A 15,287-nucleotide genomic window follows, 5' to 3' on the forward strand; every position below is an offset into this window, starting at 1 on the left:
GTAAAAGCAACACAGCTCATCACCCTGAACACAACATCCCCACTGTCAAACATGGTGGTGGCAGCATCATGGTTTGGGCCTGCTTTTCTTCAGCAGGACAGGGAAGATGGTTAAAATTGATGGGAAGATGGATGGAGCAAAATACAGGACCATTCTGGAAGAAAACCTGATGGAGTCTGCAAAAGACCTGGGACTGGGACGGAGATTTGTCTTCCAACAAGACAATGATCCAAAACATAAAGCAAAATCTACAATGGAACGGTTCAAAAATAAACATATCCAGGTGTTAGAATGGCCAAGTCAAAGTCCAGACCTGAATCCAATCGAAAATCTGTGGAAAGAACTGAAAACTGCTGTTCACAAATGCTCTCCATCCAACCTCACTGAGCTCGAGCTGTTTTGCAAGTAGGAATGGGAAAAAATGTCAGTCTCTCGATGTGCAAAACTGATAGAGACATACCCCAAGCGACTTACAGCTGTAATCGCAGCAAAAGGTGGCGCTACAAAGTATTAACTTAAGGGGGCTGAATAATTTTTTTTTGAGCTGCCACCTCAATTTTCTGTGATTTACGTTCCATCCCTGCAGTGCAGATGATAACCATTGCTATAAATATCACAAGGCCGCAGGGCCAGACGGATTACCAAGACGTGTACAGCGAGCATGCACTGACCAACTGGCCAGTGTCTTCACTGACATTTTCAACCTCTCCCTGGCTGAGTCTGTAATACCAGCATGTTTTAAGCAGACCACCATAGTGCCTGTGCCCAAGAACACTAAGGTAACCTGCCTAAATTACTACCAACCCGTAGCACTCACGTCTGTAGCCATGAAGTGCTTTGAAAGGCTGGTCATGGCTCACAGCAACCCTATTATCCCAGAAACCCTAGACCCACTCCAATTTGCATACCACCCTAACAGATCCACAGATTATGCAATCTCTATTGCACTCCACACTGCCCTTTCCCACCTGGACAAAAGGAACACCTATGTGAGTATGCTATTCATTGGCTACAGCTCAGCGTTCAACACCATAGTGCCCTCAAAGCTCATCAATAAGCTAAGGACCCTGGGACTATACACCTCCCTCTGCAACTGGATCCTGGACTTCCTGATGGGCCACTCCCAGGTGGTACGGGTAGGTAACAACACATCTGCCACGCTGATTGTCAACACAGGGCCCCCTCAGGGGTGCGTGCTCAGTCCCCCCCTGTAATCCCTGTTCACTCATGACTGCACGGCCAGGCACAACTCCAACACCATCATTAAGTTTGCCGATGACACAACAGTGGTAGGCTTGATCACAGACAACTACGAGACAGCCTATAGGGAGGAGGTCAGAGACCTGTCCGTGTGGTTCCAGGACAACAACCTCTCCCTCAACGTGATCAATACAAAGGAGATGATTGTATCACTTTGTCTTGCAAAGACTCAACATCAAATCTCAAAAGAACAGACAATGACTTCTGTTTCACCATTCAAGAAACCCTGTCTGTGTTGCACCAAATGACAAGCATCACAAACACCGGGAATCTTCCTCTTCAGTTGGTCACCTTTTACTACTACCCCAGTAATCACTCCTTTCCTTGAGAACAAAACAATTCACGTTTCTTGCCCACATTCGTGTCACGCTGAACGCCTTCTCCCTGTGACCAGCAGAAACAAACAATTATCACAAGACTACTTCTGGTTACCCTCACCAATTCCACAGCACCCAACTCTGTTTTCACCCACCCTGAAACCACAAATGGAACAGCCAAAAGGCAAGGATCTTCAAAAAACTTCACTCCTACTGTCACAGAATCATCTTTATCCTGACCCTCAGTGTAAGCCTCAGGCTCCGAGAACTTCACTACACCTACCACCTCTGAGACTTCGCCCTCATTCACTTCCGTTTCTCCTCCTGTCTCCAGCTCACTCTGAGTACACTTTCTACCATTCGTCTTTAACAAACCATCTCCCTTTTTTCCACCATTTTTAACCAAAACCAGCTCACCCTCTTCCTCTCTCTCTCTTTAGACCTCCTCTGCCTCTCTTTTTCCCTTCATTCCTCCTCTGTATTCCAAGTATACGTCTCCTTTTGATAATACTGCACTTCTCCTGACATACATCTTGTTCTTGCCTTCTCAAGGGACTGCACTTAACCGGCTGTCACAATCTCCGTACAATCAGCACAAACTCCTCGGGATGTAACGCTCAACAGTGGATCCCACTTATAAAGCAGCTGCTTCGTCTTGATGTTCACCTTTATCAAAAGATTCCCTCAAGGGGCCTCCCGAGTGGTGCAGCAGTCTAAGGAACCACATCGCAGTGGTGAGGCGTTACTACAGCCCCGGGTTCGATCCCAGGCTGGCCGTGAGGGTCTCCAGGTCACAATTGGCCTAGCGTCTTCCAGGTTAGGTTTGGTCAGCCGGGATTCTCTTGACCCATCACGCTCTAGCGACTCCTTCAAACTGACTTCTGTCTCCAGCTGGACAGTGCTTCAGCGAGCAGTGTGTCAAGAAGCAGTGCGGTTTGGCTGGGTCGTGTTTCGGGGGTCGCATGACTCTCGCCCTTCGCCTGTCCCGAGTCCGTAGGGGAGTTGCAGCGATGGGACAAGACTAACTACCAATTGGGGAGAAAAGGGGTAAAAGTAAACATTTTAAAAATAGTGCAAAAGAAAATGTTTTGTTGATCATAGTTATTCAGCAGTTAAAACAGGTTAATATGCCCCACCAACATTAGGCAACTGTACAGAAAGCCAGAGGGGCATAGCGGGCACAGGGGCACGAGCCCTCTCAGATTTGTCCTGTTAAACTTAAAAATATATATATTTTCTCTGTAATAGTACCAGCCACCTAGCAAATTGACAGATTGGGAACTACTCATAACTAGCTTCCAAGAAGCCACTTCAGGCTATCAATCAAGCTAGAGGAGCTAGTTTGTCGAACTACAGTTAACAGCAAAAATAAAGGAAACAAAGTGTCTTAATAGGGCAATGGGCCACCACAAGCCAGAACAGTTTCAATGCACCTTGGCATAGATTCTACAAGGGAATCAAATCAATTCAAAATCAAATGTATTTGTCACATACACATGGTTAGCAGATGTTAATGCGAGTGTAGCGAAATGCTTGTGCTTCTAGTTCCGACAATGCAGTAATAACCAACGAGTAATCTAACCTAACAATTCCAAAACTACTACCTTATACACACAAGTGTAAAGGGATAAAGAATATGTACATAAAGATATAAATGAGTGATGGTACAGAACGGCATAGGCAAGATGCAGTAGATGGTATCGAGTACAGTATATACATATGAGATGAATAATGTAGGGTATGTAAACAAAGTGGCATAGTTTAAAGTGGCTAGTGATACATGTATTGCATAAAGATGCAGTAGATGATATAGAGTACAGTATATACATATACATATGAGATGAATAATGTAGGGTATGTAAACATTATATTAAGTAGCATTGTTTAAAGTGGCTAGTGATATATTTTACATCAATTCCCATTATTAAAGTGGCTGGAGTTGAGTCAGTGTGTTGGCAGCAGCCACTCAATATTAGTGGTGGCTGTTTAACAGTCTGATGGCCTTGAGATAGAAGCTGTTTTTCAGTCTCTCGGTCCCTGCTTTGATGCACCTGTACTGACCTCACCTTCTGGATGATAGCGGGGGATATTCGAGGGATGTGACACCATTCTTCAATGAGAAATTCCATAATTTGCTGTTTTGTTGATGGCGCTGCTTCAGAATCTCCCATAAGTGTTCAATAGGGTTGAGATCTGGTGACTGAGACCAACATGGCATACGGTTTACATAATTTTCATGCTCATCAAACCATTCAGTGACCACTCGTGCCCTGTGGATAGAGGTATTGTCATCCTAAGTATTATGGAATGTTCATTGCTTAACTCAGGAACCATGTGTGGAAGCACCTGCTTTCATTATACTTTACATCCCAAATTTACTAAAGTGTTTCCATTATTTTGTCAGTTATCTGTATCTTCGCTGGCATTTCTGTTGACAAGGTTGGTAGACTTTAGAAAAGCAAGCAATAACCAGTGCTTAACTGGAGCCTGATCCTGCCGGAACAGGATCCGGCACCTCTACGTTTTGGACTGTTTAGTTCAGGGACCTATTTGGCCGAATCTGGTACCTCTCATGGCATGAAAAATAATTGAATAACATAAAAATGTTGAATAAAAGCGATCAAAGTTAATTTGGTTTGCCTCTTCATTAATTGTTAATTGTCTCCCTCTCTCTGCTCTGATAGACATGAGCCTGCAACTCATCTCTCCAGCGTTGCACACATCAAATCAAATCAAATGTATTTATATAGACCTTCGTACATCAGCTGATATCTCAAAGTGCTGTACAGAAACCCAGCCTAAAACCCCAAACAGCAAGCAATGCTGAAGCACGGTGGCTAGGAAAAACTCTAGAAAGGCCAAAACCTAGGAAGAAAGCTAGAGAGGAACCAGGCTTTGAGGGGTGGCCAGTCCTCTTCTGGCTGTGCCGGGTGGAGATTATAACAGAACATGGCCAAGATGTTCAAATGTTCATAAATTACCAGCACAGTCAAATAATAATAATCACAGGCAGAACAGTTGAAACTGGCGCAGCAGCACGGCCATGTGGACTGGGGACAGCAAGGAGTCATCATGTCAGGTAGTCCTGAGGCATGGTCCTAGGGCTCAGGTCCTCCGAGAGAGAGAAAGAAAGAGAGAATTAGAGAGAGCACACTTAAATTCACACAGGACACCGGATAGGACAGGAGAAGTACTCCAGATATAACAAACTGACCCTAGCCCCCCGACACATAAACTACTGCAGCATAAATACTGGAGGCTGAGACAGGAGGGGTCAGGAGACATCATTTTCATCATTTACTTCTTAGTAGATACATTGAAGTACATTTGCCAAAGTTAAAGAACTGCTGCTGTCAGTTCAGAAACAGCCTACTACACCATGAACATGCCCATTATTTAGCCACAGAGGATCAATAGCTTCTTTTTTTAAATTGCCTAGCTGTGGGTTGTGTGTATCCTAATAATAAGGCATAGCCTACACTTGGGACAAGCATGGCAAATATGTCAGTGAACAGCATGTATTAATTAAAAAAGCTTCTGGCAAAGTCTCCAGTCAAGTAAAATGATGTAGAATTGCATGAAATGTGGCTACAAAAATGTTCCCCATGTGTAAGGGCCTCTACTATACTGCTCCATGCCAGTACACAAATGTGATAATATGCATGCAATGCTTTATTATAAAAGTTTCTTTTCTCATGTGTTCTGGTCTTCCCTAGGCTATCCCCCTTTCACGCTCACTTCTTGTTAAGCCACCTCCCGATTTACTAACTAAGCACAAAAAAATATAAAGCTCAAGCTGTATGCTTAGATATTCCTGAAAAATAGACATATTTTGGACATAGCTGATTCAGGTGTTTAAAAAAATGCTACATTCTCAAACTTTCGGACCTGGGGGGGGTTACACTAGCCCCCCTCCGGACCACTCCCAATTTTGGGTTGCATGACACCCCTGCAGAAAGACCTTCAATAACTGAAATAAGTAAATATTTTAAATTATGAGAATAATTAGAATAACTGATACCTGACATGGTGGTGTAGCAGGAAGATTGGATCACCATGAACCAAGAGGTTGTGAGTTCAAATCCCAGGTGAGGACATGTTGAATAACAATTACTGTATTCATGCACAACATAATGTGTGTTAATTATGTTAAAAGCACTGTGTGTGTCCCCCTAACCTTACCAACAGACAAAGAGCTATGAATGGATCAGCGGTTCACTAATCAGGGCTTTGATTGGGTCAGTGATGAATTTGTTTGGAAACATTAACATATTATGTTCTGAGAACACGGCAACCAAGTTCTGTGTATGTTTGATGGGACGTTGATGGAATATTCTCCTAACACACAGAAAACTGGACACATTACCGTAATTTCCGAACTATAAGCCGCTACTTTATTCCCACGCTTTGAACCTCGCGGTTTATACAATGACACGGCTAATTTGTGGATTTTTTCCGCTTTCACAAGATTCATGCACCGTCACTGAGCACCATCACATAATGTGACGTAAATCGAGCGCGCTCAAACTTCCCATCATTCTGATCACGGAAGTAATTTTGTCACCCTCATCATGGCAAAGACACGGAGAAATGCATATGATGCAGCTTTCAAGTTGAAGGCGATCAATCTGGTTGTTGGAAAAGGAAATAGAGCTGCTGCACGGGAGCTTGGCCTTAATGAGTCGATGATAAGACGTTGGAAACAGCAGCGTGAGGAACTGACTCAGTGCAAAAAGACAACAAAAGCTTTCAGAGGGAAGAAAAGCAGATGGCCCAAAGTATTTGCAGCCACTCAACATCAGTGTAAATCGTGCATTTAAGGTGGCGCTCCGTGTTCAGTTTGGAGGCTTAGATGACAAGTGGGGAGAAATCCTTCACTAAAACGGTCCGCATGCGAAGAGCAACTTATGGTCAAGTCTGCCAGTGGGTCCTGACAGCGTGGAGCATTGTCATAAAATACACTATCATCAATGGGTTTCGAAAGGCTGGACTGCTGCGTGTTGAAGGGGCAGCATGAGCTCAGCGGGGAATTTGCCTCCGGATGAAAGTGACGAGAGCGACAATGAAAACGATCCAACATCGGATGAAGCAATTCTGAGGCTATTCAACTCCAACACCGAAGGAGATGACTTCAGTGGTTTCAGTGCACAGGAGGAGGAAGATAGTGACCAATGACTTTCTTGGTAGGCTACTGTTTAATTTCTGTTATAAGCCGTGTTTCTTTAAAGCCTATTTATTTTTGTTACAAGCCGTGTTTCGTTAAAGCCTATTTATTTTTGTTACAAGCCGTGTTTTGTTAAAAGGCTGTGTAAAGTTCATTTGTTTCAATGTACCGGTAGGCACCTGCGGCTTATAGACATGTGTGGCTTATTTATGTACAAAATACATATTTGTTTAATAATTCAGTGGGTGCGGTTTATATTCAGATGCGCTTAATAGTCCAGAAATTACGGTAGTATTCTTTCAACTTCATAATTTAAACATTATTATCTTAAGTTCTGAGAACAGGGTAACCACGTTCTGGATCAGTTCTATTTTACATTACGGCAATGGTCTCTTGGAAACATTCCTTGCACATCATGGCGACATTCCTATGAAAACATTAGTTAATGACCTAATGAGACTCATAAGGTAACGTTTTCTAAAGTTCTGGGAACATTTGTTGTAAGCTGGGACGCTGGTATGATACGAGTGTCATTGAACCCATGCTAGGGAGAACGTCAAAGCCTACTCACTGGCATTAATAGAAACCAGGACAAAACGACCCCACGTTTGTGTTTTTCCATTGAGTAGGCTACAGCCCATATGCCAGTCGCATCAAATCGATTGTATTGAAACATCCTCAAAAGCGATCCAAATCTATGCAAGTTCACACCGTTGACCCTTAGCATTTGATTTCACTGTGTGCGCACTCTAGCCGATTCCATTATGCACAGCATGAAGCTAACCAAGAAGCTTGACACCATAATGGCAATTACAAGTGTGGCACGGTGTACATTGTAACACATGACAAACCCCCCAAAAAATGACCACCCAAGAACAGGTAAAGAATTTAAAATCCAAGGATACATTAGTTGTAGCACCACAAATGTTATATACACTACCGGTCAAAAGTTTTAGAACACCTACTCATTCAAGGGTTTTTCTTTATTTGTACTATTTTCTACATTGTAGAATAATAGTAAATACATTAAAACTATAAAATAACACACATGAAATTATATGGAATAATGGATATTATTGGATATCAGTGAGACATCAGAGAGACATCAATTTACCAGCACAACCAGCACTTCAACCAGGAATTAGACTTTCCCAAAGCGAATCCTTTGTCTGCACCTCCCAGGGCATTTGAACTGATTCCAAAACAACACCGCTGGAGAGTGGCGGAGCGGTCTTCTAGTGCGGCTTTGGACGTGCGCAAACCACCCACCGCTTGCAAGTATATTACTCGCTAATGTCCCTAATTAACAAAGTCAACAAAATCAGGGAAACAGTTGCTTTCCAAATTGATATCCGGGATTGTAACATACTCTGTTTCATGGAAACATGGCTAGCTGGGGATAGGCTGTCATAGTCCATACAGCCAACGGGATTTTCAGCGCATCAGGGGTGTACGTTTCATTAATGACTCATGGTGTAATTGTAACGACAAACAGGAACTCAAGTCCTTTTGTTCACCTGACCTAGAATTCCTCAATCAAATGCCGACCATATTATCTCCCAAGAGAACTCTCCTAGGTTATTGTTACAGCTGTGTGTATCCCCCCGCAAGCGCGTACCAAGAAGGCCATCAGGGAACTTCACTGAACTTTATGCAAACTGGAAACTATATATCCTGAGGCTGCATTTATTGTAGCTGGGGATTTTAACAAAGCTAATTTGAGAACAAGGCTACCTAAATTCTATCAGCATATTGATTGCTGTACACGATGAGTAACACGCTCAACCATTGCTACTCTAACTTCCACGATGCATACAAGGCCCTCCCCCGCCCTCCTTTTGGTAAATCGAATACGGGGACTGGGATATGTTCCGGGTAGGCTCAGATAATAACATTGACGTATACGCTGACTGGGTGAGCGAGTTTATAAGGAAGTGTATAGGAGATGTTGTACCCACTGTGACTATAAAAACCTTCCCTAACCAGAAACCGCGGATTGATGGCAGTACTCGCGCAAAACTGAAAGCACGTACCACCGCATTTAATCATGGCAAGGCGACTGGAAATATGGCCAAATACAAACAGTGTAGTTATTCCCTATGTAAGGCAATCAAACAAGCAAAGTGTCAGTATAGAGAAAGTGGAGTCACAATTCAATGGCTCAAACACGAGACATATGTGGCAGGGTCTACAGACAATCACAGATTACAAAAAGAAAACCAGCCCCGTCGCGGACATCGACGTCTTGCTTCCAGACAAATTAAACAACTTCTTTTTGGACTTTGAGGACAATACAGTGCCACCCACGTGGCTCGCTACCAAAGACTGTGGGCTCTCCTTCTCCGTGGCTGACGTGAGTAAAACATTTAAAACATGTTAACCTTCAGAAGGCTGCTGGCCCGGGCGGCATCCTTAGCCGCATCCTCAAAGCATGCCCAGACCAGCTGGCTAGTGTGTTTATGGACATATTCAATCAATCCCTACACCAGTCTGCTGTCCACACATGCTTCAAGATGGCCACCATTGTTCCTGTTCCCAAGAAATCTAAGGTAACTGAACTAAATGACTATCGCCTCATAGCACTCACTTCTGTCATCATGAAGTGCTTTGAGAGACTAGTCAAGGATCATATCACCTCCACCCTACCTGTCACCCTAGACCCACTTCAATTTGCTTACCGTCCCAAAAGGTCCATAGAAAATACAATCGCCATCACACTGCACAAGAGGAATAGCTATGCAAGAATGCTGTTCATTGACTACAGCTCAGAATTCAATACCATAGTACTCTCCATTAAGCTTGAGACCCTAGGTCTTGACCCCACCCTGTGCAACTGGGTCCTAGACTTCCTGATGGGCCGCCCCCAGGTGGTGAAGGTAGAAACAACATCTCCACTCCACTGATCCTCAACACTGGGGCCCCACAAGGGTGCGTTCTCAGCCCTCTCCTGTACTCCTTGTTGACCCACGACTGCATGGCCACACACGCCTCCAATTCTAGGACACCTATAACACCCAATGTCACAGGAAGGCCAAAAAGATCATCAAGGACAATAACCCAACGAGCCACTGCCTGTTCACCCCGCTTCTATCAGAAGGCTATGTCAGTACAGGTGCATCAAATCTGGGACAGAGAGATTGAAAAACAGCTTCTATTGCAAGGCCATCAGATTGGTAAAACAGCCATCACTAGCACAGAGGCGCGGCTGCCACTTTAAGAATGTTTACATATCTCGCATTACTCATCTCATATGTATGTAATGTATCCTTCACTATCTATTCTTTACTACCTTTTTTTCCGGGGAGTGCATTCTGATGAAAATCAAAGATAAGTGTATATTTATAATGCTATTTCTGACTTCTGTTGACTCCACAACATGGAGGATATCTGTATGGCTTGTTTGTGTGTCTGAGCGCTGTACTCAGATTATTGCATGGTGTGCTTTTTCCAAAAAAGTATTTTTGAAATCTGACACAGTGGTTGCATTAAGGAGAAGGGGATCTAAAATTCCATGCATAACACTTGTATCTTTTAGCAATGTTTATTATGAGTAATTCTGTGTATTGATGTGGCTCTCTGCAAAATCACCGGTTGTTTTAGAACTACTGAACATAACTTGCAACTGTAAACTGATATTTTTTTATATAAATATGAACTTTATCGAACAAAACATGCATGTATTGTGTAACATGAAGTCCTATGAGTGTCATCTGATGAAGATCATCAAAGGTTAATAATTAATTTGATCTCTATTTCAGCTTTTTGTGACTCCTCTCTTTTGCTGGAAAAATGGCTGTGTTTTTCTGTGACTAGGTGCTGACCTAACATAATCGTTTGGTGTGCTTTCGTCGTGAATACGTTTTGAAATCAGACACTGTAGCTGGATTTACAACAAGTATATCTTTAAAATAGTGTAAAATACTTGTATGTTTAAGGAATTTTAATGATGGGATTTCTGTTTTGAATTTGACGCCATGCAATTTCACTGGCTGTTGGTGAGGTGGGACGCTACCATCCCACATATCCCAGAGAAGTTTTAATGTGTTCTGAAATCTGTTGTGAAATGCTTTGCAAGGTCTTAAAATTGTATAACTGCCTTAATTATAGCTGGACCCCAGGACGAATAGCTAATGGGGATCCATAATAAATTCAAAGGCACTTAAATCTCATCTTGCCCATTCACCCTCTGAATGGCACACAAACACATTCCATCTCTCAAGGCATCAAAATCCTTCTTTAACCTGTCTCCTGCCCTTCATCTACACAGATTGAAGTGGATTTAACAAGTGACATCAATAAGGGATCATAGCTTTCACCTGGATTCACCTAGTTAGTCATGGAAAGAGCAGGTGTATTTAATGTTTTGAATACTCAGTGTATATTCTGAGGTGGGAGGATGGACAAAATCCACCGTTTATATACAGTATATAATAATTTAGTCAGCCACCAATTGTGTAGGTTCTCCCACTTAAAAAGATGAGAGAGGCCTGTCATTTTCATCATAGGTACACTTCAACTATGACGGACAAAATTAGAAAAAAAATCCAGAAAATCACATTGTAGGATTTTTTAATGAATTTATTTGCAAATTATGGTGGAAAATAAGTAAAAATATATTATCTCATGCCAGATTTGTAAAGTAAACACCTTTTGGAAGGAGTGAAAAAAAAATACTAAATTCCATCCAAAATGGGTGGCAGTGGTTAAGAGCGTTGGTCCAGTAATCAAAAGGTCGCTGGTTGGAATCCCCGAGCCGACTAGGTAAAATGTTTGTCTCCGTGTCCTCGAGCAAGGCACTCAACCTAAATTGCTTTGGATCAGTCGGCTAAGTGACTAAAATGAAAAAGCATAACTGTCCATCAATTTCTATGCCCAAGCAATAAGGAATTTAGAGTGATTGTAAGAACACAATGTTCTAATGTTTACATTTAGGCAGATTCATGTCTTTTTACCTGTGTTTTTATATATTGTGTGACACATTTTATGTTTGTTTCTGCATACTCTATGTCCCTGGTAACTCTGTAGGCTCACGTCCAAGGGGCAATGCAGGGACCCCACCACCAGGGCCAACACGGCCACCCACAGGTAGTGATGCTCCAGGCCCCGCCCCCCCAGCACGGCCTTAGACAAGTCTCCCAGCACCCCCAACACGGCCTCCAGCAAGGGGCCCACCAACACTTTCACATAGGACATCCACAAGGTATGAAGGTTCCCAAAGCTTGTATTAGTGCAGAGAAGGGAACCAGAGTGTTATACTAGGGGGTGCGACATTTCCGTAGTGCAAAAATACCGGGGTTTGGGAAGTCAATGGTAGAAGTGAAAAATTCATCCTTAGTTGTTAATTTTCTCTAAAATCTAAAGACACACCTGGATTTGATTAAACGCGGGGTAAGAGTAAGCCAGTCTGGTCCGGCGTCCCTGCAAAATAAATGGTGGGGCTACGCCGTATCCGGTAAAACGTGAGCCGATCACAATTAATACAAAATACCAAGAAAACTAGGCTTTTACATCACTATTTTACATTACCGCATGAAATGAGTGAATTAACTTCAAACCAGGTGGTATACGCTCCAACTTGTGTTGTGGTTCGACGTGAAAAGGCAGAGATTAGTGGCCGAGATTGAGACGACGCGGAGGTGAGTGACAGACGTGCGCGGAAAACAGTGGATGCAATTCAATTATACAATCGCTGAATGTCATTACAATAGGCATACAGTACCAGTCAAAAGTTTGGACACACCTACGCATTCAAGGGTTTTTCTTTATTTTCTCTGTTTTCTACATTGTAGAATAATAGTGAAGACATCAAAACTATGAAATACCACATATGGAATCATGTGGTAACCAAAAAAAGTGTTCAACAAATGAAAATATATATTATATTTGAGATTCTTTAAAGTAACCTCGATGACAGCTTTGCACTCTTGACAAACCTAAGCACACAGCCAAGACAATGCAGGAGTTGTTTTGGGACAAGTCTCTGAATGTTCTTTAGTGACCCAGCCAGTGCAGCAACGTTCCTCATCCAACCTGACAGAGCTTGAGAGGATCTGCAGAGAAGAATGGGAGAAACTTCATAAATGAAGATGTGCCAAGCATGTAGCGTCATACACAAGATGACAAGAGACTATAATCACTGCCAAAGGTGCTTCATCAAAGTAAAGGGTTTATGTAAATGAGTACTTATGTAAATGAAATATTTCCAGTTCTATTTTTGCTTTGTCGTTAGGCTGTAACGTAACAAAATGTGGGAGAAGTCAAGGAGTCTGAATACTTTCCGAATGCACAGTTATAACATTGAGGTCCTTGAAAATTACAATTCATTTCTCGAAAAAGTCCCTTAAAGTTCTTGAATTTGACTTTCCAATGTTAACTTTAGATAAATACTCAACGTTTCATTTAGAAAAGATCTAGTCTTTATGAACCCTGCTTAAAGTTAAAGGATATATCATTGTTATATATATATATATATATATATGTTGTTGTATAGGTTGAGTTATGGGCTAATTTGAATATATTCACTTTTATATATTCCTCTAAGTACATGTGGAACTGCATTAAAATCCTTTTTTATTTTTGTTTCAAAACATTTAAGATCATATATGAAATTAATTGGCATTCAATTGGGATTGCGTGTCTCATACCAGGAAGAAATTAAATCTACTTTCACCCCTGATTCAATGTCTTAAGTAGCTGAACATGTCATTACTATAACCTTGTGAAAGTTACAAACTGACACGTTTACATTTGTCAAAAACTATAGCGAATAAGTGCCTTTTCATTTGACGGGTTTGCACATGCACAGTTCAGAGCGACTCCGTTGGACCCTAGGATGTGTTTTTGTATATGAGTTTAGCTGCCATGACATCACCTACAAGCAGTATCTGGACTTCTTTGCATATACAGTATATATTTATTTTTTTCAGCTTTCAATCTTCAATAGCTCTTACATAAAGTGTGCCATTACTATGACAATTATACATTTATAATTTATAATTTATACTCAAAATATTTAATTTCTATAGTCAGGGCACGCTTTTTGTAAGAGCTATTGAAGATTGAAAGCTAAAATAAATAAAACATTGCGTCCATCCTCCCCTGACTCAGAATATACACTACATGACCAAAAGTATGTGGACATCTGCTCGTCGAACATCTCATTCCAAAGTCATGGGCATTAATATGGAGTTGGTCCCTCCTTTGCTGCTATAGCCTCTACTGTTATGGGAAGGCTTTCCACTATATGTTGGAACATTGCTGCGGGACTCCTCCAACACCTGTCCATTTACATAACTCTGTAACCCTCCCCAGGATGGACTATGAGCATTAAAATCCCCACACCACATTAACTGTCTCCTATCTTGACCTTCTATATTCTCAATGGCCAGCAACTCTAGTCTCTTACATGGGTTGTAAAAGTTCACTATTACCATATTCCCCCTCCCAACCACACCTCTACCACTACATACTCCTGTTCAACTCCCTCTGCCACCCTATCTCTACGGACTGCAACATAACCTTGTAATACAAAATAAAGAGTAGGTTTAAGCATGTCTCCTGTCGATATACTTTATCAGGTTTGGCTGGTAACTCAAGATTCTGAACTCTTGCCCATTAGCCATCAAACTTCTGTAATTCCATTGAACGATTAAGACCATAATGAAAATTAACCAATATATGATTCCTGGCTGAACTGATTCTCAATCTTATTGAGGTCATCCTGTACATTTTCCCATGTCAGTCCTGTGATCCCAAGACACTTCACTGCCTGCTCCACTATAATCTGTATCTTCTTAGTCTTTGACTGTTATGTCTCTGTGCAATTGATTGCTGCTGTCACAAATGTAACAACCTTCCTCATTTCTAATACCATTCTTGTGTTCTCCCCCATTCTGCTCCCTACATCACCCTCAACCTGCATCCCAATCTGTCCTGGAATACTTGCTCTTCTAGGTGCCTTGATTGTTTCTGTGTGAACTACCTTCACTGCTCTTGCATTCTCAATGTTTTGCTCACTCCTCACCTACTGCACTTCCACCAGTCTTTTCATCACTGAACAACCCCCATACGCCACACTATGGGCATCCCCACAGTTACAGCACTTTAACTGGACCCAGTCTCCTCATTCCCCCATATGCATGTTCTCCCCCACACTTCCTTTTGCCTTTACACACCGCCGCCACATGGGGTTTTAGCAACAATGGTTTCGGAACATATGCTCACACATAGTAACTCATAAACCCTTTTCCTGGCAATACCATATCCTCCAAGTTCAGTAGCACTGACAAGCTATCCACCTTCTTCCCATCTCTTATCATCTGGAGGCTCTTTGCCTCAATAAGTGGTCCTTTATTTCTTGCATGTTAAAACCTGTTATGGCTGCAACCCTTTGTTCTCAATTTCCGCCTGAAGACATACCCAAATCTAACTGCCTGTAGCTCAGCCACAGAGGCAAGGATATGCATATTCTTGGTATCATTTGAATGGAAACATTCTGAAGTTTGTGGAAATGTTAATTGAATGTAGGAGAATATAACACAGTAGAT

This window comes from Oncorhynchus mykiss, chromosome 16 (genome assembly GCF_013265735.2).
Source record: "Oncorhynchus mykiss isolate Arlee chromosome 16, USDA_OmykA_1.1, whole genome shotgun sequence".
Taxonomy (NCBI): domain Eukaryota; kingdom Metazoa; phylum Chordata; class Actinopteri; order Salmoniformes; family Salmonidae; genus Oncorhynchus; species Oncorhynchus mykiss.